Here is a 13,145-nt window from a genome sequence, read left to right on the forward strand (position 1 = left end):
AAAAAAGATGATGAGCTGGTGAAGGTTATCGATAAATGCAGTGTCCTTGAGGGGACGTTGAGAAATAAAGAAGAAGAGCTTGAGGTTAGTATGGTCGTGGAGGTTCAGTGCGAAAACCTCCAGAAGCAGGTGATCGAGTTGTGCATGTAATTGGATGGGTGTTGCCTGCAGATGGAGGTTCTTCATGGCGAGATCACCGAGAAGCAGAACGAGTTGGATAGGGCGGAGTTAGCTCGGTTGGGGGCTTTGAGGAAGATGGAGGCCCTTGAGGTAGTGATCCGGACCCTCCATTCTGAGCGACAAAACGACTTGGAAATAGTAAAGTTACAAGATGAGCTTCTTGATGAGAGGATCAGAGAGTTAGAGAATAAGAATTCTAACTACGACCGAGTTGTTGCCCTTGAGGCCGAGAAGGCCCAATTACTGGTGTGAGTGCCCTCTTCTCATACTTCAAACTTTCCTAATGTTCCTCTAGAATTATGCGAGGAGTGGATTCATGTTGAGGACCAGTTGGATGTGTTCCGAGATTTGCACGCGGCGGTATTTATTTCTGGGGCCGCCCTTGAAGATGCTCATGTCAAGGCTCGTGAAGCTCAAGTTGCTTGTGGGTATGATCCTATTACGCCAGAAGCCGGCGAGAAAGAGAGGGATGAAGATGTAGACCGATTTGAGCAAAACTCTTGGTATGATACTTCATATCCTGAGGGCGAAGGTGGCGATGGCGAGGCTGTTAAAGGTGGAGAGGGTGACGTAGTTAAAGGCCAGGTCGGCGAGGATGTTGTAGGCGATGAAGGTGGTGGCCAGTAGTTTTCTTTTTGGTTTTTTCTGTATATCTTTGTGTGTAGTTGGTGGCGTCTTCATGAGATTTTGTAAAGATGTTCTAAGTATGAAATGCCAATTTTGTTATTTGCATCTGATTTTCTTCCTCTAGTTTGTACTTGTATTATTTTTATTGATTTTGTCGCGTGGTTGCCTTGATTTTCTAGCCGTAATCACTTAGTTCGAGTAAGATCGAACATATCCTAAGTTTAATTATCGCTGAGGATCAGTAGGTGTTAGTTCAAATAAGGTCGAACATAATGCATGTTTAACTATTGACGAGGGACAATAGGTGTTAGTTCGAACAAGGTCGAACATAACTTACGTTTAATTATGGCCGAGGGCCGGTAGGTGTTAGTTCAAACAAGGTGAACGTAACCTACATTTATGTGTGGCCGAGGGCCGGTATGTGTTAGGTCAAACAATCTCGAACATAACCTATGTTTAATTATGAATGAGGGCCAGTAGGTGTTACTTCGAACAAGGTTTAACATAACCTACATTTAATTATGGCCGAGGGCCGGTAGGATTTAGTTCGAACAAGGTCGAATCTATGTTTAATTATGGCTGAGGGCTAGAAGGTTTTAGTTCAAACAAGGTTGAACATAACCTACATTTAATTGTAGCTGAGGGCTGGTAGGTGTTAGTTCGAACGAGGTCGAACATAACCTACGATTAATTATTGACGAGGGCCAGAAGGTGTTAGTTCGAACAAGGTTGAACATAACCTACGTTTAATTATGGCCGAAGGCCGGTAGGTGTTAGTTCGAACGTGTTCGAACATAACCTACATTTTAATTATGGCCGAGGGCCGGTAGGTGTTAATTCAAACAAGGTCGAACATAACCTACGTTTAGAATGATATGCTTCTAGGTGCGGAGTTTGTCGACATCGTAAACTTTAAGCATTGTTGCCTTGGATGTACATTTGGAGAAATAGAAAATAAACTTCATGCATTGTTTCTTTGTTCATACAATTGGAGAAATTTACAAATTTTCGGTCATTTGTTGGTGTTTCAATGCCAATCCCGGTCCATCTAGTCCCTTCATTGGTTGACCTAGAGAAGGCATGAAAAGTCGAGCAATGAATTGACCGTTATATGCCTCCATCTTTGCGTACTTCGACTTGAAGTGTCCCCTTCATCGCCTCGTTAAAAACCTCCTTGAGAAAACCCAATTTGGACAAAACTCAAGTGAGGGAAAAAAGAGTACAACTTGGGGGATGCTTTATCTCTTAGAAATTGAAGTACTTGAGGTGGGTAATATTCTAGTTGTTTAGTAGTAGCTTTCCTTCCATTGTTTCTAGTTTGAATGATCCTTTGTTCGTTGTTGCTGTGATTTTGTACGAGCCGTTCCAATTTGTTCCTAGTTTGCCTTCCCGTGGGTCTTTGCTTTCTTGTGTTTTAGCTTTAAGAACGTAGTCCTTGACTTTGAGCGGCATGACCTTTGCCTTTTTGCTGTAATAGTGTTCTGCTTGTTGTTTTTGGGCAATCATTCTTATGTAGGCCATGTCTCTTTGTTCTTCGACTTCGTCGAGTTCCTACCTTCTGCTATCATCGTTCCTTGGTCCGCTCTCGTGGGATTATCTTAGACTGGGTTCTCCGACCTCGACTGGTATTACTACATCAGTCCCATAGACTAAATAGTAGGGTGTCTCTCTTGTGCTTGTCTTTGGCGTTGTTCTATAGCACCATAATACGTCTGGTAATATTTTCGGCCATAGTCCATTGGCATCTTCGAGTTTCTTCTTCATGATGTCTAGTATCTACTTGTTGGAGGAATCCGCTAGCCCATTTCCCGAGGGGTGGTATGGCGTCGAAAGTATTCTTTTGATACGCCACTTCTCAAAAACTTCAACGACCTTCTTCCCCATGAATTGAGGTCCGTTATCGCAGCTAATCTCTTTGGGGAGGCCGAACTGGCATATGATATTTTTCCATTAAAAGGTGATCATATCTTATTCACGTATTTGGGCAAACGCTCCTGCTTCCAACCACTTAGAGAAATAGTCAGTTAAAACCAGAAGGAATCGTACGTTACCTCGCCCTGCTGGGAGGGGGGCCATGATATCCATCCCCCATTTGTGAACGGTCAAGGTAAGGTGATCGAGTGGAGGTGTTCGCCTCTTGGTGAATCATTAGGCATACTTTTGGCATTTCTCGCATTGCTTCACGAAGTCAGTGGCCTAACCTTTCATGGTGGGCGAGTAATGCCCTGCTCGTATGAGGCATCTAACCAAAGCCCGATTGCCAGAATGAGCTCTACAATGGCCTTTCTGGACCTCTTCAAGGACGCGACACATCTGATTTGGGCCTAAGCATTTTGCTAGAGGGTTGTCGTATGTTCTCTTATACAAGTCGTTGTGGATGATTTTGTACCTGGCTGCTTGCATTCTTAGTTTCTTGGCCTCGTTATTATCACCTGGGAGTATGCCGTCCTGCAAGTATGTAACAATACGGTTGCTCCATTCCCAAGTCAGGTTTATGGTTCTTACCTCAATTTGGTCTATAGACGAGTTGAGAAGTTGGACTACACTTCTGTCTCCGGTTCCAATGTTTTTGGTGGTTGCGGCTAGTTTGGTGAGGTTGTCCGCCTCAGCGTTCTGTGCTCGTGGGATCTGGTTGAGTTGACATTCATCGAACTCGGGCAGCAACTTGAAGATTTTGGACTGATATTTCTGTAACCTTTGTTCCTTGATTTGGAAAGTCCATGTGACTTGGTTGACTACGAGTTGGAAATCGCAGCATAGTCTTAAGCGTTTCTCCTCATACTTGAATGAAAGGCTTAAACTTGCAATTATGGTCTCATACTCAGCCTCGCTGTTAGTCATATTTGGGCACCTTATGGACTGGTGAATCACTTCACCGGTTGGGACTTTGAGTACGAGTCCCAGTCCAGACCCTGATGCATTAGACGCACCATCTATGTACAGGACCCAGAGGTCCTGTGTTTGGGGAAAAGCGTAAGCGGCTTTTCTTTCAACTTCAAGAATTACTTTTGCGTTGAAGTCAGTGACAAAGTCATCGAGTACTTGAGACTTTATCGATGTTAGCGGTTGATATGTTATATCGTGCTCGCTTAGTTCGATGACTCATTTGGCCAACCTTCCTGATAGCTCGGGTTTATACAAAATGCTCCTTTGGGGGAAAGTCGTGACGATCGAGATGGGGTAGCACTGGAAATATGGTCTAAGCTTTTGCAAAGCTATGACTAAGGCCAGGGCTAATTTTTTGAGGTGGGGGTACCTCATATCGGCATCGACTAATATTTTACTAATGTAATAGATAAGCGACTAAGTAACTTTATTTTCTCGAACCAGGACTGCGCTTACAGCTACTTCATATACAGCGAGGTAAACGAGGAGACGTTCCCCTGGCTCCGGCTTTGAAAGCAGTGGTGGTGATGATAGGTACTCTTTCAACTCCTTTAGGGCTTGGACGCACTCAGAAGTCCATTGGAAGCCGTTATCCTTTTTGAGTACGCCAAAGAATCTGTGACACCTATTTGGTGATCATGAGATAAATCTTGGAAGGGCAGTGATTCAGCCTGTCTACCTCTGAACCAATTGTTTGGTGGTCAAGTGTTCTGGTATCCCCTCGATAGCTTTGGTTTGATCAGGATTGACCTCGATTCCTTTCTATGATACCACGAAACCCATAAATTTTCTCGAGGCCACACCGAACGCATATTTTTGAGGTTTAGTTTCATTATGTATCGTCTGAGTATGTCAAAGGTCTCTCTTAGATAGTCAATGTGATCTTCCTTCCTTTTGGACTTGACTAATATGTCGTCTATGTAGACTTCCATTATTTTTCCGAGCTGGTCTTTGAACATCCTCGCCACCAACCTTTGGTAAATTGCCCCTGTATTTTTCAGCTCGAAGGGCATAACCCTGTAGCAGTACTTCCCCTGGTGGGTGATGAATGTAGTTTTCTCCTGATCTTCTTCTTCCATGAGGATTTGATTGTAGCCTGAATAGGTGTCCAAGAAGCTCAGTAATTCATGCACATCCATTGAGTCGATGAGTTGGTCGATATGGGGTAATGGAAACAAATCCTTGGGGCATGCTTTGTTCAAAGCAGTGAAATCCAAACACATCCACCATTTCCTATTCTTCTTTTTCACCATCACCATGTTGGCGGCCCATTGGAGATACTTCAACTCCCTGATGGAGCCATTTTCCAATAGTTTTTCCACTTCTTCTCGTTTCGCATCATAAATCGCAGAGTTGAACTTACGCATGACCTGCCTCATCGAGGGGTAGAATGGGTCAACGTTTAGTTAATGCGTGGCAATTTCCTTTGGGATACCCGGCATATCTACATGGCTGAAAGCAATCAAATCTGCGTTAGTAGTTAAGAATTGATGGAAATTACCTGGTTCCTAAAGTATGCAGCCGATGTAAGCTTTCTTGTTGTGATCGTTAGTGTCTAATTGAACAGGGTTAAGGTCTTCTATGGTCGATCCGTAGCTTCGACCATATCGGTGTCTCTGATGACGTCTTCGCTATCATTACATAACGACCTCGACCCTGTTGATTGTTATGCCTCTTTTTCTTGGTCCTTTGCTTGTTGAGTAGTCGTGTAGTCTAGGGCTATGCGGTAGCATTCTTGGGATGTGCGTTATTCCCCTCGTATGCTGAATATCCCCTAGGGAGTCGGGAATTTGAGGACCTGGTATAAGCTGGAGGGGATGGCACTCATGGTGTATATCCATAGTCGCCCTACTATGGCGTTGTATGTTGTTTCTTGGTCCATGATGTGGAACGTGGTCTCCAAAGTGACTCCACCAGCCAGAATGGGGAGCATGATTTCACCTGATGTTCACTCAGTTGCATTGTTAAAACCAGTTAGCGTGATGCAACGCGGTGCTATCTTATCTTTGAGTTTCATTTGTGTAAGTACTCGAGGATGGATAATGCACACTCCACTCGCATTGTCTACCATAATGTGTCTCACATCAATATCTAAAATTCATAAAGTAATAACAAGGCCATCATAGTGAGGGAAAACCAAACCATTGGTATCTTACTTATCGAAGATGATACTTTCTTCGAGTTCGTCATACCGCTCACGAGTGATCGACTGTTTGAGCTTATGGGTAGTGATGAACTTTATGCTGTTGATGGAAGCATCTTTTCCGCCATCGCCGATGATCATGTGGATGGTCCCTGGTTGGGGGATACATCATCAGTTGACTCAATAGCTTTCTAGTCGCCCTCGAACCATCCCTACTCATCCCATTCTGGAAGGCTGCGACTGCTATCCTTTCTGACACATTCAATAGGGTTATCCTTACTCGGTTGAAACGGGCGATGAAATCCATCAGTCCCTCTCCTAGAGATTGCTTAATAGAAAATATGTCGTTCACTCTTGCCTCGGCTTTCTTGGCCCCAACATGGGCTGTTACGAACTTGTCGGCCATCTCTTCGAAATTTTAAATGGAGCACGCAGGTAGTTGTGAATACTATGTCAACGCTCCTCCTGTGAGGGTTTCGTCAAATATCTTCAACAAAATGGAGAATACTTTTTCTTTGGAGAGATCATTTCCTTACACGGCGGTGACGTAGTGAGTCACATGATCTTCAGGGTCAATCGTGCCATCATATATTTTTATGCAGGGTGTCATTTTGAAGGTCTTCAGTATGGCATATGGGGCTGCATCGTCACTGTATGGCTGCTCAACAAATCGACCGGTGTCTCTCTTTGGTAACAGTTTGGGGGCGCCCAGTATTTTATCGACCATTTCCTAGTGTTCTTTTATTTGATCTCGGAGTACCTTATTCTCGTTCTCCATTTCTTCCATCATTTTAAAAATGGTTTCAAGAGCGTTATCACCTACATTATCAATGACGTTGTGAGTAATACATGTTGTTGGAGGTGGAGGGAGTTGGTCACACTGTTCATTCGCCCGTTGCACAGTGCAAATCCTTGCAATTTCCACAGTCGCGTCTCAAGCAGACTTGTTGAGGATGCCAGTTAGCGCGTCGGCTAGCCATGCTTCGAGGAGCTTTTTTATAGCTGGGGCGTCTCTTCCACCACATATGTGGAGTCTCCCTTACCAAGAGATTTTGTGATGCTGTAGTGAGGAGGGGGTGACCTATCTAGCCTAGGGGAGGCAATGGGCGTTGCATCTTCGTTCGCTTTTTTTCACCTCTAATTAATGATGTTCATGAGGTTGGTTGGGAGGTCACTTATTATTCTCGTCATTTCTTCTCTGTTACCTACCTTAGTGGGTTTGTGCATACAAAGAAAGGAGATCTTGTTCTTGCTTCTTCTTTTTTACGTTAGCGATCTGTGTTAGTTGCAGATCTAGAAGAAACTAAAAATTTAACTAGGAAATCCCCACAGACGGCGCCAAATTATTAAACTAAAAAGTATAACTTTCGGCTAAAGCAGTTGAGTTTATATAATAATGTGTTAAACTTAGTTAATAATAATTTCTCTAGATGTGAATTCCAAAAATGTGACTGATGGACAGATATGGAGGTAGGTTGACAATAACATGCATTATCTATTCCAAAGGGTACGAGCAATAATGGATGAAGAACAAGCAATAAATAACACTAAATGGCATTTAAATAAATAGGAGAAGTGGCTCACCCAATAAAGGATGAACTAGATGATTTTTCCTCTTGACAATGATGAGTGACAGAAAAATTCTAGAATATTCGAATTATTCTCGGATCTGATGGAAAAGTATCAAATAATATCTACAAGAGTCTTGATAAAAATGTAGTGTTTGTATCTTTATGAGAGAGAGAGAGAGAGAGAGAGAGAGAGAGAGAGAGAGAGAATCTTTTATCAAAAGTCTGTTCTTATCAAATGAATATTGCATGCCCTACTTCACTGTCTCTTTTTCTATATATATGAGACATACCCCTAACACACCCTAATATTACAAGTGCAGAGAATATTCACTAGAATATTCTCTTTAATATCCCATTTTAAAAACTAGACGTTACAACTCTACTAATGGTGTTCGATCTCGCCCGTTGTTGACATCTCGACCACAAACCTCGTTGCTTCCTGGTCGACCTCGACTGATCCATACCTTAGTGCTATATTGCCCTAAATATTTTAGGCCATATTTTGATCTATACAGGTATAACAACCGAAAACTTGTTAATAAGCTGATGAACTGCATTATTATTCCCAGCTACAATAAATGAGTCATACACTGATGTTTGGCTAAAAATTCATGTTTTTGCATGTAATTTGTCTTGCATTATACCTCGATCTTATTAATTTTTGTGTGAATATTTATAACTTAATAATGTTATTTATAAGTGTATGAGTCAATTGAAAGTGATTTGGAAAGTTTGCATGCAAATCAACATCAAAATAAAAGAATTTGGAGGAAGTATAAGTTTGGTGCTAGGCACAACCAAAATGCCATTTACAGAAGTGGAAAAATATTGTTGTCCAAGTTGGCTCCAGGCGCCAAGCGAAATGCCAAAGGGCGAATTTTGTCCTCATTCGGCTGGGACTTGGGGATTTCAACCTTACACGTCCCCAACATGTATAAAAGGGGTTATAAACCTATTTTTGAGGGGAGGGAGGGGGAGGGACATATTTTGGACCAAGGGAGAGTACAGAGCCTTCGTGGAGGCCGGAATTTATTAGATTCTATCTTTCTTCCATCAAATTTAGTAATCTTTACGTTTCTTTGGATGATTTCATGTTTTGCTACCATGTTTATGTGGAGCTAAACTTAGTTTCTAGGGTTGTGGTTGTCATGAATATTGAAGATTGTTAATTACATCACCGTTAATTTGAGTTATCATATTTGGTTGTTTCTCTAATTCTGTGCATAATTGCTTAATTGTTTGGCCAGCAGTTGAGTTCTATTTAATATCTATGCTATGCTTAGGAAAGTTATGTTTAGATTAGAGTAGAATTAGAGAGAGCTTGTTTCTGAACCCGTGGCTCGAGGAACGATTTTGCGGTTAGGATAGGAATATACCTTACAGTCTTGCTTAGTTAAAAATCATATTATATTCGTTCATGATAGACTCAATACCATAGGAATATAGGATTGATATGTTATGGATAGACGAGTAGTATTGTGGGAACATGCTACTCATATAAATGATACGGTCAATTAGCAACCATTGATAATCTGGATTAACAAATGCGGTTATTGAACTTAATAGGATTGATAAACCGACCATAACCCTGGAATCTTCATCTCATTTGAGTAAAATCCAAAACACACGTTTAAGTCCCTGATAAATTAGCTAATTACTTGTTCAATATTTGCAAGAGTAGTTTAGTAGATAAATAATATTTTTAATTATTTTGGACAGTTAATTGATTTTAGTTTGCTTAGTTAACGATTAATCTAAATCTCTGTGGGTTCGACATCCGACTATCGAGTCACTTTATTATTTGACGGTCACGTATACTTGCATGTACTTGGAAACCAACAAGTTTTTGGTATATTAGGGTCCTTTTGCATATGTCGAATACACCCAACACCTAATGGAATTTATCCTTGACATTAATGGGTATTATCACATAATCAACTTCTGACCAAGCAACATTGGCAAGTAACCGATAGCCAAGATCGACCCTTGTCTTGAAACAACAATCAGTAGTTGTGAACTTGATTGGATGGGCCATACTTATATCTCTTCCTTAGATAGTATAGAATAACATCGATGCGCAGAACATAAGATAAAATTTCAAAAAACAAGTAAGAATGGTTTAGTTATTTACTATGCAACACAACTGAAATAATAGTTGTATACATTTATTATACAAAAGCTAATAGTGATCAAGAAACATCAACGCACCGTGTCATTCAACTTGCCCTGCGTGTGCCAAATTGTAAAACCATTCTTTCTTGTCTACTCATTTAACTCTCAAATCAAATGGCCTCTTAAGCTTTTTCACGTCCACCGGATAAGGAAATTTTTGCCTATACAAGTTATAAAATAAGCTTGTAAAACTTGAGATACAGTTGGGTATGAATAAGCAATCATATATGAATTGAAACCTAGATGATCTCTTATGTGTCCCATCGTACAACCATTCTCTAAATGTGAATGGATGGTTGATTGGGAAAATACGGAGCTGCTACAACCGGAGTCGAAATCCTGTGTATATGGGGACTTTGCATGCTTTCCAGGAATCTTCAATCTTCCTTTTTTCGCATGGATTAAATGCTCTTCAAATTGTTTTTCGACTAGAACAATTTGAGAAAGGGTCGCAGGCAACTCAAAATCATCAAGAGTAACTGCTATTTTTTCAACTTAGGCATCAAATCCCGAATTGTCCACATCCACAATAGAGTGCCCAGCATCTGGATATTGGAAAAACGGATAGAGTAAAAGCTAAAACAAAATAAATAAAAATATAAATTAATATACCATGGCAGTATATGAATAATACAAATTCTTGTATGACATTTGTATTTATAATATATTAAACATATGAATTAGTGTAATCAATAATCATGGTACTATTACCTGTATTTTTTACATTTCCAGCCGACTTTAGGGGTGGAGCATATTGAATTGTAGAAATAATGTCACCGCTTGGCTCATCGACTTGTGCAACATTGGCGTCAGCATCTTTATATGTACAAATAAAAGTTATAAAACTAAAAAGTGTATCATAGTTAAGGAATTGTATGATACATGTATGATATTGTATATTTATTGAACTGAAAGAGGGTACTTAGTTAATGAAATTGTATAATAACCTTGTTGTTTTATATTGCCATTGACTGTTGCGTACTCAACCTCATCTTCTTTGTGGTCTGGGAAACAAGCATTGTCGTATCTGCTGTGGTGGTGACGATCATTACTGGATGGTCTGATAACTGTATACATTGGTGAAATAGCAACATCAACTTTTTCGGATTGGACGTGATGAAGATGTCCTAATCTCATCCAAGAGTTTGTTAATTGATTGCGTGAAAAATTCCTTCATCGATACAAAGTCGCCTGCAACCTGAGAAACAAGCATAATATCACAAATTATTAAACATCGATAAAAGTTATTGTAATACATTTCTAAACAATTACTACCTTTGTGTTGAATGCATCTAAATCACTGTGAACCTTTGCAATTGCAGTTCTCAACCGTTGTACTTCCCACAATATAGCTTGGTTGGGCTTATTCTTTACAACTCCAGAATTTTCAGGTATAAACGGGAGATTGCAATGATGCAGTGCACTGTCTCCTCGTTCTTCCATTTCATAATCCCTTTTTTCCTGTAAATTTATGAGTTCCAACTCTTTAGTTGTTGCAGCAATATTTGAAAACTGCAAAAAAAGGTACAATAACATAATCCACTTTGTATAATAACTGTATGACAATCGTATAAGTTTTATATGTCATAGTAGTGTGCTATCAAAAATTCAATTTTACATATATACATATAGTGTACTCAATATGTATTATAATTGTATGATAATTACGTTATTTTTGTATGCCATAATATTGTATTATACAATTTTGACTTGACAGATGTATATGTATTGTATATATTAAGAATTTAACTATTACATACCAAAAAAATCAATCAGTTTTTTTACCTTGATCCAACTTGGAGTGAACATAAGATTCTCTATGGTTTTCTGCCAAAGTTGGGATTTGACCTTTGTCCATCCGAGAATACGAAGTATTTTATTGTCGGGAAGACGAACGGCAATTTGTTTTTCAACCATAGAACAACACTCGTATATCCAAATTTGAAGCGCAAGAGGCAGTCCACCAAGTCTATAGTAATTCACATTTGTACTAAGCACATGACGTACCGAATGAAGCAATGCCTTATAAACATCTATCCCTAATGGTAATAGTTGAACTGCCCACTGTCTACTATATGAAACCTGAAGAAGTCAACGGCAGTATCGTCCTTCTCATTGGAAAAAAATAAGAACTCTATAAAGTACAAGATCGCAAGCTTGAATGCATATTCATCACATTTCCAGGACTTGGTCAAGAAGCAATTTCGAAGAAGCTTCTTCTCTACTTTGTCCTTGTTTGGGAAGTAACTGTCCATTAAGTTTGGTCTTACCTATGGATCAAACCCAAAATCTCCCTCAAACGCAACACATGTTAGACCATTAACTATACCAAATTCACGCAAACCAAAATTCAACTTCTGAACCGTTAATCTCTACAGAGAAAATGTCAGTACAGTAGTCATTCAACTCCCTTTTCATCAATACATTAATCATTTGATGTTGTGTACGTATATATTAGGGGGCAAATCGAGAAAGCATTCAAAACATGACTCCCTAAACAAGTTTAATTGTTCACTTTGCAAATTTTCCTTGATGTGTTCCAATACTTCAAGATCTGTGTATGATTGCCAATGAGTCACACCAAATTTCGCACCCTCCTTGACAAAGAACTTTTGTCTCTGAATTAACAAACAAAATAGTAATTAAGGATAAATCTTTGAAAAAAAAATACATCGATCCACATATCAACAAAGAAAAACATGACACAAGTATATACAAAAAAGTATTTTTTAATCGATAGTATTATTTCTAAAATTGCATAAACATATGAAATTAATAAAACTAAATTCATTTGTAATACACTAAACATACAAAATATGTACTACACCAATAATAAAAAAATAATATAAAATTAATTTTTCTGGTGAACTCATGCAATCAGTATACAAAAAACATACAAAAATAAATAAATAATCTGATATAAACATATAAAACACAATACAAAACATATAATCTAACATACAAATAATATATAAATATATTATTATCAAACAAACAATAGCACTACACTACAAAGACGGATACATTCAAAAAATAGCGTACATACAAAAAACATACAGGAAAATACAAAAAAAGAAAAAGTCATTTTTGTCAAATAATCACTATCATACACAATCAACTTCATTTGTAATACACTAAACATACAAAATATGTACAACAATAATAATTAAAAAATATATAAATATAATTTCTCTAGAAAACTCATACAATCAGTATACAAAAAGCATACAAAGGAACTAAATTACCTAAGAAACCCACATAAGACAACATAAATGAAATATTTTTAAAGTCGTATAGTACCTTGTGATTAGATTCATCTTTATGAGAGCCGAAATCCGGATCATCCTTATTATTATTTTTTTGATTTAGCATCGTCATTAACTTTACTCCTCTTTCTTGCTTTTAATACCAACACTTCCTCTTCAAAATCATCATCTCGAAGTGCCCTACCATTCCTCTTTGAAACCGTACCTTCATCAATCACTACAGGTATTGCATGCCTATAATTCGAGTTTTTGATTTTATCTTCTTGTGAAAATATACCTAAGTCAAAAATAGGTGTTTCA

This window comes from Nicotiana tabacum, chromosome 13 (assembly GCF_000715075.1).
Source record: "Nicotiana tabacum cultivar K326 chromosome 13, ASM71507v2, whole genome shotgun sequence".
NCBI lineage: Eukaryota > Viridiplantae > Streptophyta > Magnoliopsida > Solanales > Solanaceae > Nicotiana > Nicotiana tabacum.